The following is a 14,918-nucleotide window of genomic DNA, read 5'->3' as shown; positions in this document are numbered from 1 at the left end:
GTTCGAGGAACGTGAAATAAAATGTTCACCGAACTCGCCTCTCAATAAGTCCATTGTTACGCATGCATACGGCACCACATATTTTGCAGGTCAAGCTCTTTAATTTTGGGCAAAACAGTTGGATATAATTTTTTGTTGGAGAAAATATCCTAATTGGTTCCATGTTGGAACCTGTTTAAGAGAAAATGTTATATTATATTTTTTACCTATTTCAAATCGTAGAAAGTTGCGCAAATACCACGATTTCAGATCTGTGACTCATATAAAGCAAATGAACTATTTATACCCTACACCACAAGGTGGTCAGGGTATTGTCTTTGTGAATTTGTTTGTAACAGACAAAAGGAAACGAGATAGACCCATAGTTCCTTTTGATGATCTGCATTGTTTCACATTCTGAGTCGATTTATGCATGTCCGTCCGTCCGTCAGTCTGTCCATGTATTTTTGTAAACAAAGTACAGTTCGCATTTATTGCCCTATCCAGATGAAATTTTGCACAAATCATTTGTTTGACCCAAAGACGAACCCTATTGAAATTTGAGATAATCGGTCAAAATTTAGATATAGCTCCCATATATATCTTTGTCCGATTTACCGTTTATTGTGCACCAAACGTGTAATATCAGTCCGAATAGTATGGAATTTTGCACGTACGGTCAGATTGGACCTCAAAATAAGTATGCCAAATCTGATCGAAATCGGTTTAGATATAGATATAGCTTCTATATATATTGTTAATCCGATTTGTTATTTTTGTCCTCCGCAGCCGTAATATGCACTCTGTAACAACAATATTTGGGGAAATTTATCAAATACAGCTCAGAAATACATTTGATAAATTTTATCGACATCGATTCAGATTTGGATATAGCTCCCATATATAAGTTCGCCCGATTTACTTTGTATTGTGCACCAAACGTCTAATATTTGCCCCAATTGGATGAAATTTGGCATTTACGACCGAATTGAGTCTAGAAGGTAGTATGCCAAATTTGGTGAAGATCGGTTCAGATATAGCTATACCTCCCATATATATTTTTCATCCGATTTGTTGCATTTGTTACCCACAGCCGTAATATGCACTCAATAACAACGATATTCAGGGAAATATATCAAATAGAGCTCAGAAATGTTTTTGCCAAATATTATCGAGATCGGTTCAGATTTGGATATATATTTCAAATTAATTGTGCACCAAATGGGCAATATTAGTCCGGATTTAAAAGATACAAATGCTTCTTTAGTCCTTTGAACTTTAAATTATAATTATAATCATGGCGTGTATGATTGAATTCTCTCATAAAAACTTTTAATTGTTATGTGGAGCTTTCCTAAATTAGCAAAGTGGTGTAGGGTATCATAAAGTCGGCCCCGCCCAACTTTAGGACTTTCTTTACTGGTTTTACCTATTTCAAATCATAAAAAGTTGCGTAAATACCCAGAATTCCGATCTATGACTCATATAAAGAAAATATAAAATTTTTCTTGATGTTAAGTGATGACTCATAAAAGGAAGATTTACCGTTTTTAAATAATGAATTTATAATCACATTTTTATGTCAAATAAAAGCCGGAAGTTTAGGTTAATAGTGATTGATATAGCTGTTTGTGTCTTTACGACACCTCGTTTGACAACCCCAAAAGACTGATGATATATAATTTGCTGGAACACGAAAGGAATTCTGAAATTTTATACCTTCCCACCCACGTTGTGGTACACCCCCAATGAAAGTGGACATATATTGAAAAAAATTGTTCAAGGTCATTTCAAAAAGTTGGGAATTTTGAAGTTTTTTACAACTGACATAATACCGCCATTCCAGATTAGAACTCATTACATCCTGGTTTCGGCCGAAGTTTTAGTCGATACAGTTGGTAACCACAATGTTAAGTAATATCATCTTAATAAGCAAACAAATTGAGGCTTTGGATCGAAGAGATCATAACTTATTCTTAAATTTTATATGAAAAAAAAAAAAAACAAATCATATATAAATATGAAGGGGCCATTTTTGGCAATAACATTGGTGAAAAGGATCATATCTGATACTACTGCACCAATACAGAGAACGTTTAAATTCCTCTTATAATTTATTTTTAAATTTATATAAAAACCATTCATTCTGCGTAGGCCACATATATTTCTCGACAATTTTGCAAAATAAAAAATTTGCAAAAAAATAGAAAGTTTTTTAGATAAATCTCTTAATGAATAGCTAAACTAGTTCAAAAAACAAACAACAGAATTAAGAAAACAGTTTTCAGATATCAATAAACCCAATTTGCAAAAATTTTGCATAATATTAATTCAAATCAATTAAAGACAACTCTTATAAATATTTATTAGGGAAAGAGTGGATAGTGGACAGTGGACACACAAACAGGGTTTTCTAATTTGATACACTTAACATATCTTAACGCGGTAAATGAAATTATTAATAACTTAAATGAACATAAGCCCACAAATATTTACTCTTTAATAGCCTTCACTTTTTGTTTTCAAATTGCTCTAGACGCTCGCAAAAAAAAAAAGAAAAACAAACAAAAAATTGTCAATAAAAATCGAAAGTCTTTTCACAAGTTGAAATTGCCAAAAAAGTGATTTTAAAGTGGAAATTTCACTTGGTTGTGTTTTTTTTTTGTTTGCTTGTTTATGTGTTATTACTTAATTTTTATCTTCATTTGACTGGTTATTGTTACAACAAAACAAAAAATTCCAGTGTGATTCAGTTAAAATTTCAAGAAACGCAAAAAAAAAACAAAAAAAAAAAAAAACAGAAGAGGCAAGAAAAAAAAAGAAGTGTATTGTAATACTTACAAATGAGATGACAACGAAATTTCGCTTTCATTTTTTTTAATTTCAGCTGGCGACAAAAATTCGTGGCTGTGTGTGGCTGGTCTTCTGGCTTCTTGATATTGCACACTCTCACTCACACACACGCGTTCTTTTTCTTTTGTGTAGAAATTTTCAAATTAACACTTTGATGTGGTGTTGTTGGGGTTTCTTATTGTGATTTGTTTAAATAACGGTACATTAAATATTTCATAATATTCTGTAATAATAAAATGGAAAAAAACGAAAAGATAAGAAAAGAAATTAAAAAAACACACACACACACACACTCAATACAAATAACACAAAGAACTCATGGATGAAATTCGTTGTTTTCACTCAAAACAATATTTTATTGCTATTGTTGTCGGTGTTGTTGTTCAATTAAAATGGCATATTGTTGAGGAATTAAAAACGAAATCACATCCTCACTTGAAATAAACATTTAAATAAATGAAATTGATTTATTTGCTATTGAAATTCTAAAATTTATGGCGTTTTTATCTGAATTAAACATCACTTTCTCGCAAAAAAAAAAAAAATTGCTGGGAATTCGCTCGACTCTTTTAATTGACATAATTTGGTATTCTCTTTGCGTATTGATTCTCAGTGGTGGTGGTGATGGTGATTAGCATGTAGATATGCTTGTTCTTTTCTATTGCCATTGTTGATGTTTGTTTGCTTTGTTCGTCGATGGTTGGATTCTTTGGTGTTCGTTTCTTAAGTCTTTTGTTTGGCTTAACTTATGCACTGGGGACATTGGCATTGGCTATGGGGCCACATTAATTCTCTTTAAGATGGGATAATTCTTTTATCATTTAAATCTGTCTCGATGCGGGAATTGGGTTAGGGCTTTATCGCTCTACGCCGTTTGTGTCTTAAGTCTTTCGTTTTTATACCCTACACCACATAGTGGTAAGGGTATTATGTCTTTGTGCATTTGTTTGTAACATGGAGAAGGAAACGAGATAGACCCATAGTTACTTTTGAGAACCTTCATAGAATCACTTTCTGAGTCGATTTATGCATGTCAGTCCGTCTATCCGTCCGTCCGTCTGTCTGTCCATGTATTCTTGTGAACAAAATGCAGGTCGCATTTATTATCCGATTGAGATGAAATTTTCCAAACAATATTTTTTTGGTCCAAGGACAAACCCTATTGAAATTGGTGAGAATCGGATCAAATTTAGATATAGCTCCCATATATATCTTCATCCGATTTCGGGTTAAATGTGCACCAAATATTCACTATCAGTCCAAATTACCTGAATTTTGGCACACCCAACCGAGTTCGGCCTAGAAGCAAGTATATCAAATTTGGAGAAAATCGGTTCAGATTTGGATATAGCTCCCATATATATCTTTCATCCGATTTGGTGTTTAAGCCTCTCACATTCGTAATATGCACTCCACAAGAATGATATTTGGTACCAGATATAAGATACAGCCCAGAAATAGCTGTTTGTAATTTTATCGAAATCGGTTCAGATTTGGATATAGCTCCCATATATATCTTCATCCGATTTCGGGTTAATTGTGCACCAAATGGCCGATATAAGTTCAAATGGACTGAATTTTAGTACATCGGACCAAATTCAGCCTAGAAGCAAGTATATCAAATTTAGTGAAAATCGGTTCAGATATAGATACATTCGTAATATTCACTCCACAACCGTGATATTTGGTACCAGGTATTAGATGGAGCACAGGAATAGCTGTTTTAAATTTTATCGAAATCGGTTCAGATTTGGATATAGCTCTCATATATATCTTCATCCGATTTCGGGTTAAATGTGCACTAAATGGTCAATATCAGCCCAAATCACCAGTCTAGGAGCTAATACGTAAAATTTGGAGAAACCCGTTTCAGAGATAGCTATAGTTCGTAAAATGCACGATAGAATTAGATAGATTTTGATTTTGTACCAAATATCTCATAGAGCTCTGAAATGCCCTGTATAAACCTTTTTACGAGAGCTCTACTAAATATGCATAGTGGTGTAGGGTATCATATAGTCGGCCCCGGCCGACTTTTGAGCTTTCCTTACTGGTTTTATATTATTTTATTTATTAGCAATATTTTCATTGTCAATACCATATATGTTACGAAATTCGTTTGGAATTTGTGAAATTTTTTAATTATGTTTTTTATGTTGTTGTAATTTCTTAAAGACGGGAGAATATTTCCAACGCGAGAATATTTAAATAACATCAATGAATAGATAAGTTATATAATTCATAAATTATTTATACAGTGAGTGCTTGGTATACGAAGCAAAATAGATTAAAGTAAGTGGTAGGAAAATATTACATAAAATGGAACGAATTAGTTTAGTTTATTGAAATGAAAACCCGAAATTTATTTGGAGATTAAACATTTAATTTCCACCTAATTTAATATTGACTAAAATATTGAGATGGACAAGATTTAAAGAAACTCAGAAAGCTGTCTTTATTCACAATTATTCCTTTTATGGGCCAGAGTTTTTGCAGCAGAAACTCTGGCCCATAAAAGGAATAATTGTGAATAAAGACAGCTTTCTGAGTTTCTTTAAATCTTGTCCATCTCAATATTTTAGTCAATATTAAATTATATGTAAAATAGAGAAAGATCATATTTTTATGTAGCGATCTCCGACCGTCTGTCTGTTGAAATCACGGTCCACGTGTGCCACTTTTAGGTATAGCTCCCATATAACGGTAGCACTTAAGGTTTCTACCTCAATTTTCAACCAAATTAGATGAAACTTGATAATTTGGGTTCTCGGTAGGTCTATTCCCTCTTTGCCTAAAATGTTCGATTCAGGTCCAATAATTGGTGTAGCCCACATATAAAAGTTCCACCCACTTTCTTGTAATTGGTAAACTTTTAATGGATTCTCCAGCAGATGTACTTTCAGTTAAAAGTGAATCCAGATACATTTATTTAAAACAACGTTTTTTATGATATGGCGGAGGGTACCAACAGGTCAGACCGCTCGTACTTAATGGGTTTTACTTCTTTTGTTAAAATTTTTTAATTTTGTGAGGAGTGAAAAAAAAATTTGACCGATATTGTTGAACTAAGTTTACTTAATTTATTACGAAGCCCACATATCTGAACTAAATTGGATGCTTTTGACCGATATTGTTGAACTAAGTTTACTTAATTTATTACGAAGCCCACATATCTGAACTAAATTGGATGCTCCTTTCGCTATAGCTGCCTGGTCAGATGACTAGACATACTCTAAATGTCATAAAATGGATTTCGCCCAAAGAAACATGATGTTTATTAAATCATATATTCCTGCGATAGCCGTAAGGATGGGTGTATAAAAGTGCCTATAAAAATATTTCCATAGAAAAAAATTCCCACCTGACTGCGGAGACAGAATTCTTCTAAAAATGAAAAAAAGCTCTCTGGGAGTCTGAGAAGACTTTATCTACAGGAAACAATACTTTTTCCAATTGGGAAATCTCTTCAGCTTCAGAGGATATATGTTTTATAAAAATTCCATAATATTTAAAGTCGAATTTGATCGAAATATTTTTGAGTTCGCCAAAGGTCCACACCATCTAATAACTCACCACAAAAATCGATTTAAAGAATTACGTGCCCCATATAAGCTAAGGTAGTGTCCAATATGATACTAATATGGCGCATATCTACATTTTTATTCCATTAATGTGAATTTTAGAAATGAAAAGTTTTAAGCCGCTCCCCCTCGTACCTCGTACCTACTAGGGTCAACATTCCTTTTTAAATTTCGTAATACCTATATTCCTATTAACACTGGATATTGTTTGAAGATGGAATATAATATGTGCTCCTTGTGTTATTTCCCCCATCAATGATCGGAAATAGAAAATATCGATACACTCCTCCTTACATGTCCCACCAAAAGTTTTTATATTTTTGAAGAAATAATGTGGAACTGTGCTAATTCAAATATTTTTGCTCTATTGAAAATTGATTATATAATACCAACATTTCTGGTATCTTGCATATCACTCTATTTTGTAAAATTTTGATTAGATGCTAAGATTTTAAGTTGTTTTTATTATAATATTTAATGGACAAATAATCTTGGATTTTTTAATTATATTTTTCAAACATCTCCTGAGCGAAAGTAATCTTTTCTGCAATTTGGTGATAAAAACAATGCCCTGAGACTTTCCTAGACAATTTTGGGAAACATGTTTTCATGGTCTTTATTGACAAAAAAAAATATTTTCAAGAGCTTCTTTATCGAAAATTATTTCATTAAGAAATTTTTTAAAAATTTTTTGAAAAACTTCCTTTCATTTGTACTGATTAAGGACCACTACTTCGAAATCATGGATTAAAAAAAAATAACGTCCATTCCTAAAATACATTTATTTTCAACCCTTCTGTTCTTAAATTGTGGATTTTTAACATTTTTTTCAACATCCCGGCCATAAATCAGAGATTCAAAGAATAATTGAAAAAAAAACTTTTCATCAAAAAATCGTGTGGTTTTTATAACAACAATTTTATGAACTTTCATTTCGAAAGTAAAAGATTGTTTTTATATACTTTTCCGAAAATCGTGGATCGTGGACATTTGTTCAAGAATCTTCTGTCCTTAAATCGTAGATTTTTAAGATTGTTTCTATAAAATTCCGTCTATAAACCTTTAATTCTTAAAAATTAATAAAAAATTATTTGGGTTTGTAAACGAATGAATAGAGGAATTTGCAATGACGGGTTGTCTTGTATGATATATATTTCCTCGTAATCCTTAATATGATAAGTCGTTAATAGGAATATCTTCAATTTTTTTCTTCAAAAACACCGACCGGAGAAGATGCCCTCAGTTTAACTCTAACAATTTGTCTGAATCTAAAACAATTAAAATTATTCACTATTTCATGTCACTGGATTATGAAAAACCTTTGAAAATGCATCTAAATCCCCATAAAAAACTGCAGGTGCAACTACGAAAACAATGGAAAGATGGAATACCATTCAAAATGCATCTTAAGCCCCCATAAAATAAATACTGGTGCAACTACGAAAACAATGGTAAAGAGGAAACTGTTTAACATTCCTGTAAAAGTACTCAATATAAATCGGCCTACTAACCCATGGCCAGAATATAGCTACTTATTTCCTGCATTTAGTAACTCGATTATTAATCGACATTTTTTCTCGGATCTGATATTTAGAACAATACAAACCTGAAATCTTAAATCGCCAGTTACTTCATAACCTTAAAATAAGATTCAAATATAAGGCTATAATATACTATTGACACCGTGTAAACGTACCGTATATTGTATAATGCAAATCTTTCGTAGCCTATTTTTCTATTTTGTAATTCTCATAAAATTTTGTATCTTCCTAGAAATTTTTGCAAAATTTACTATCTTCCTACTTTCTAAAATGAGGGTTTAATGACGAATGTAACAGAACATAACATTTCCATTTTTTTAAATTTTAAATGTAGTTATGAACAAGGTGCGTCCCTCCAAGTTCCACCATTTGAACTTGAATTTGAAATACCAATTTTGAAATAATTTCGTTGAAGAAATTAAGAAGGAGGGGGGTATACGAAGATGTGGATCTAGATAGGCAAGTTTCTGTCGTGGGAAAAGGTACCGATTACAAACTCCAAATTTTGAAACCATTTCGGCAAAATGTGTGACACAAATCAGCAAATTCCAAAAATCGGGAGGTACAATTATATGAGTACTATACGAAAAGGTGGGCCTATATGGATAGTTTTTTATCACAAAATATTGTACGTATTGGAATCACCAAATTCTAGTTTCAAAATACCGAATAATAAGAGTAACGGCTCCTCTTATTGGGCGCTGTAAAGGCAATTTGCTCTCTTTATTATAAACTAGAAATGAACCAATTCCGGTGAAAAGTGTGTGGGATCTAAAACCAAATTTGGAGCTATATGTACAGTTTTCGGCAAGGATCTTTCCTACCTACTAGGAAGACAAACTGCCAATTTACCGCAAATTCTGTACAAAAGTGTGACTAAAACACTCAGAACGCCTTAAATCTGCCTGCCTGGGGGCTTTAACAAAACTGGACCTATTTTGACTATTTTCAATACCAAAACCTAAAATGAATTTATTTGAAATTATATCCAGAGTAATTTCCATAGACATTGCTAAATAGACTTAGAATCGTATTCTGATCAAAAATATATACTTTGTGGGGTCTAAAGTCTTCTTTTCGAGAAGACACAAATGGAATGCAAAACTTAATAGTATGACGGAGGCTATAAAAACTGTATATGAAAAACAAATTTGGAATATTGTATTTCATTCGCATTTACTTTCGTGTTGTCATACAGAAAAATGCCTATTTTTTAGTGGGATAGATTACGGAATTATCTTTAGAATTTTTAATAAAATTTATAATCAAGAACTCTTACAATCTCAATTAAATTGCTAAACATTCAAATGAAATATTTTCTAATTCTTGCCATAAATTGTAGAAATAAATAAAACAATTCTTACTTATTCACAAACCTGTTTATAGCCGATTAAGCAATACCCGAACCTAAGACTGTCTTGCCATAATCAACAACAGTACTTGATTCTATTTTTGTTTGCTAAATGTTTAAGCGATTATTAACACACAGCCAGATGTGGAATCTATTAACTGGTCATGTTTCATTTAACCCACAATGATCTTGGCTACAGTCAACCAACCATCCATCCATCGGTTTCTCGTAGTCGATATGATTTTGCAATAAAACCAACATTTATTGTTTTAATTTTATTTATTTTTTTTTTGTCGTTTTACTTCCTAACTTTGAAATTACTTTTGATTTGTTATTAAACATAAATTATTAATGTTCTTTCCTGATTTCTTGTTTATTAGCGGATTTTGTAGAGACCACAAATTCCTCAAAGATTCTTTGAGCTCTTCAAGTATTCTGGGGTTTTTGACAAATTCTTATTGTGATTTATAATTGCTGAGAGATTTATTCCAAGCTATTTTTAACTTTTATTTGTTTAAGTTATAAAGAATTAGGAGGTTTTTTTCTCTGTGCATTTCAAGTAGTATTTGACGTTAGGTGTGGCAAAGAGTTTGATGGGGATGGATTATGTATGGCTTGTAAAAATAATTCATGAAATTTCATTACTTTTTTGGATTGAAGTCAAATACCTTGTGGTATAAGACAATGCCCCAATGGATGTCATGGAAATAACTGAGACAGGTGAATGCCCTTATGAAGTGTTTAAGGTAACCACAAATTCCATTTTAGAGCCTTTTGCAACACTTTTTGATTTGTCCAGTTGTACAAAGGCTTAGAATTGACTTAAAGTTAAGTTTTAACAACATTTCAAAATAGAATCTGCAGTGGTTTACATATTAAATATGTTATGGGACAAAATAGTACAGCATTGGGAAAAAATTAAATAAACGTCGGCTACTGTTTTTATACCCTCCACCATAGTATGAAGGGTATATAAAGTTTGTCATTCCGTTTGTAACACCTCGAAATATAAATTTTATACCCCACAAAGGATAAAACCGTCAAGGCGAAAATCATGTAAAATTTGGTATGGTAATGGGGCTTTATAGGTCCACATTTTGGAATAGTCCCCATGTAACTGTACCGACTGATTTAAGATTTATTGGGTATTTTAGTCGTAATTTTGAACCGAATTTGCTGTAAATTGCCAGCATGTGTTTCCACTATGTAGGAAATATCCTTGCATAGAACTGTCAATATAGGTCTAAATTTTGGTATAGCTCCACATATCTGTACCTCGAGATATTCGATATTTTGATGATCTTTGTATAGGTCCCATATAACGGTAACTCCCCGTATTCGGTATTTTGATGATTTTAGTGACATTATTAAACGGATTTGTGTGCAATTTCGTATTGGAAGCCTATAAGCCAAGTCTTCGTATAGACCTCATATAACAGTGCCTCTCTAAATTCGATATTTTGTTGATTTTAGCGGCATTATTTACCGGGTTTGTTTCAAGTTTGGTATTTGAAGTTCCTAATGGGTACTACGGCCTATGAATGAAAATTGCATATGCAGGTCCGGGTTTTCTTATAGCCCACATATAACTGTACCTCCAGATATTTGGTTTTTGATGATTTGTATCACACTTTTCATCGGAAATATATAAAAAATCGTATTTGAAGTTCCTAATAGGTTCAATAGCCTGTGACAGAAAATAGCATATCCAGGTCCAGGTCTTGGTTTAGCCACCAATATAACAGTATCAACTTATACACCAGATTTTGATGATTTTAGCAACATTGCTTCAAAATTCGAAAATTTGCAGAAAATTGCATATGCAGGTCCAAGGTCTTCGTGTGGCCCCCATATAACAGTACCACCCAATATTCCGAATTTTGTTCATTTTAGCAACATTTTTCACCTAAATTCTTTCAAGTTTCGCATTTGAATATTGTAATGGCTTATGACAAAAATTCCCTATGCAGGTCCACTTTCGCATAGGCCCCAACATAACGGTCACTTCTATATTAGGTATTTTATGATTTGAGCAGTATTTTTCGCCGGATTTTTTTTTTTGAAATTTGCAAATTTCTTCCCTATGATGGAGAGTATTAAAAGTTCGGTCCAGCAGAACTTGTTTAGGACTTGTTTATTTTCTTAAAAGCCCTAAAATTTTGAAATATTGCGACTCGAAATTTTCAACTAAATAGTGAAAATCGGAAAATTTTGATTTTTGTCTTTTGGCGCAGACGCCATTGTACATTATTTAGTATGTTTACGCACTTTTCGTACCTTTAGATTAAAATTTTCTATCTAATATGACTATGCCCCAAAATTATTAAGATTTGTCTCAGCAAAAAGGTATTCTTATATAAATAAATATTTATACATTTTAAATTTCCCATATTTTGACGGATTCCTGGCCAAATTTTCTAGCCAAATTGTTTGTAATTTGATATATTCTTATCGAGTTTCTTCCTCCTATTACTGAGCATTTTGAAGTCCCTAACAACATTTTGTCTTCTGATCTGACACCCCAAATCTTAATTCTTAAAGCGAAGCATGATAGGTGGTTTTTAGTGCGAATTGAAACTTGTAATACCATCCCTCGTAGCAAATGGAAATTGTGGCGAGTACCTTGAACTTAAAATTTGGCCAATAGTTTTACGATAACATACATTTAAAACTTCAAAACAAACTTTATTTTCATTACAATGACCTTTGTATGCACATCTATTTTTTTGTCTTCATAATTTAGTCAAGTCTTAATGGATACCAAACGCACATTTGCCATTTGTAACCTCTCGTAAAAAGAAACTGTAGGCATTAGCCAAAGGCATTGGCCAAAGATTTGCGAAAATGGCAGTTAAAGATACACACCTTCACATTTACTCAGAGGAACATAATTCTCATCGAGTGTTGATTTGGAGTTCAAATTCAAATTGGATTTTCTTGGGTATTCACCTGAACCCATATGCATATAAAATTTATCGGTTATGTCGTTATAAAATTAACTTCGATTAACTGTTTATGGCAATAACTATTCTTACGTATTTTGGAATTTGAGCAGATGATTCATTTTATTGCTTGGAATTTGTTTGGGTGGTGGTTATTTATTTTTCTCTTCATTCAGCATCTAAATATAAACCCAACACATTGGGTTGCTTCAGTTTATTTATTTTTTTTTCTCAGATTTGCCTTTTTAATTTATTCCACATTGGTGCTGTTGTCGTTTGTCTAGTTTTCTCATTAGTTTTGTTAACAAGTTGTTGAATTTCCATTTGTTGTTGATTTTTTTTTTAGTTTTGCATAGAAATTTATTGAGTTTGGGTTTTTTATCTGTTTTACTCTACATTTTCGTTGAGAAGAAATCAATTTGTTGTTTATTTCGTGTTTGCATTTAAAACAGTTGCCGTTTTTTGATTTATTTTTGTGTGTGTATGTTTTCGATTCATGAATATTCAATGTTTTTATTGATTTTAAAAATTAAATTTCACATTTCTTCTGATTGGCCTATATTTCTCTCCCTGGAATGGATGAGGGAAATTAACTGCTAATTTGATGTGTAAATTAATCAGTGATGCGAATGTATTTTTACCGCACATTTTTTGTGTGAATATCGCAGTAGTTGGTGTGAGAGTCTCCACATAGTATATGTGTACTAATTGTTAAGTTGTTCTATCGATTTTTTCGAGATCAACGTCACATTAATATAGGAAGATGCAAAATATGGTTTACTATTATTATTGATATAAATATCGGAATAAGCAGCAAATAGTCTAGAGCAAAAGTTTACTTTTAGACATTTTCACTAAGGTCGATTGGATAATATGGTCAAGACACTTAAAATAATTTAAATCGGGGGTATCTTTATATAATGGTTGTACCAAAATGTGGAATTATATTGATAATTTTTTGTAAATAGCGATTCCACATAATAAGAGCTCAAAATGCCAAATTTTGGCTGAATTAAATGGAAAACATGACAAAAACGCGAAAAATATAGGAAATAAGAGTTATCCTTATAGGTGACTACTTCAAATGTGAATCAATATGGCCAATTTTCTGTACCAATGATTCTGGGTGTAATCAACAGATTTCTATCGATTTTCAAAGCTCTATCTTAAATTTTACAAAATATATCTCAAACTATAGGGGCTCTTTGTAGATTTTCAAAACTATGTAAGGGTTTTGATCAATTCAGACTGGCAATTGTCCAGATAAGAACATATTCAGCGAAAATATGAGAAAAAGGGCCAAAATTTTCAGAATTCAACATTTTTCAGACAACAACATTTGTTCAGAGACTCAAAATGAAATTTTACATTGATTTTTCTACAAATTCAGACAAAGTACCGCTTTAACCCTAAATGTGTTTTTAATATATATGAATTCCTGGCGTTAGGGCAGTATTTAAACCAAGGACATCTTCTAGGACTTATAATAGAATTTTATGACAAATAAAAAGGGACCAAAAAGATCCCTTTATTGACTCGCTCGAGGGTTAAAATTTCAAAGTTTTCAAATTTATTCCTTTTTTTATTTTTTGCAATATTGCCGAAGGATCTTTTTAACTAAAATGTATGGACTCCGAGGAATTTTAATCTGAAAAATTCAACCAATGCTTGAAAAAATACTCAGCGGAAAACCGTAACCATCAAACTAATTATTGGTGGAGGGCCAAATTGGATAACTTTTGTGAAAATGTTCCTTTTCGTTGGTATATAAACGTATCAAATGGCAGTAAATTTGAGTAGAAAATTTGATCAATCCATTGTTTAGGCAAAAATCTTCAATATATCGAATATTACGAGATATCATATAAGCAAACACAGATCGAATACAAAAACTGGTTTCTTTGGATACATTTAACTTGAATCCGCTGGGAATAGGAGAGTTTTTGTTACAACAACAAGATACCTTTGCCGATATTAATTGGGACAATGCTCTTCAAAGTGTTTGGATTTTTTGTATGCAGTTGTGAGTATATTTATATAAACTAAAGAAAGTACTCGGCAAGATTAGAAAAAATCGATATTTTACTCTCAAAACGAAAACGAGCAAAGTCTACTAGCTCTTATTCAAGTGGCATGAAACTCGATTTTTTATTCACAAGAGTAAATTACCATGGAAAAAGAGTACAATCGATTTATTTTCTTTTTTTAACTGGCGTACTCTCTCGAAAACAAGAAAGTTTTATTCTTTACTCGAATTCGGTCGAATACTTCGAACCAATATCCTTATATAGTAAAAAATATCCTTATATAGTAAAAAATAGTAGATCACCATTTTTTAAATTTTTACGAGAAAAAAATCTACCTAATCAGATGGTAAATGTGGGGACTGTAGCAAATACTAGAACCATTTTTTTGCGAGAAAAAAAAACCTAACCCAATGAGAACCCGAAATGTCGAATTACAGCTAAATCTGATGAAATTTTACTCTCAATTTACGCCTTTACATTTCGAAAATGGGTCTCAGTTTCAGGACGGGTAGTAATTTTGAATGGTGGTAATAGTTAATCTAACAAAAAAATTAAATTTTTTCCGCTAAATATAATACCAACGCCAGGAAATTAACCATATTTGGCACGGGGAACCCACCATGTACTTGCCCCAGATTTAAAAT

At 32.0% G+C, this 14,918-nt stretch overlaps 1 protein-coding gene across 3 annotated transcripts in view; it reads right to left on the bottom strand.

The window, feature by feature from the left end:
• The window catches only part of LOC101898254 (uncharacterized), a 474,481-nt gene that overhangs the window by 59,820 nt on the left and 399,743 nt on the right, over positions 1 to 14,918 (bottom strand). For all 3 annotated transcript variants that reach the window (XM_059120397.1, XM_020036001.2, XM_020035999.2), the window contains one exon: positions 2,821 to 3,055. The gene's annotated coding sequence lies outside the window, so the exon portion shown is untranslated. The remainder of the gene's footprint in view (positions 1 to 2,820; positions 3,056 to 14,918) is intronic.

Source organism: Musca domestica, unplaced genomic scaffold (genome assembly GCF_030504385.1).
Source record: "Musca domestica strain aabys unplaced genomic scaffold, Musca_domestica.polishedcontigs.V.1.1 17, whole genome shotgun sequence".
In the NCBI taxonomy this organism is placed as follows: Eukaryota; Metazoa; Arthropoda; class Insecta; order Diptera; family Muscidae; genus Musca; species Musca domestica.
The sequence above is the reverse complement of the archived record's forward strand: the minus strand, read 5'-3'. Positions and strand labels throughout refer to the sequence as shown.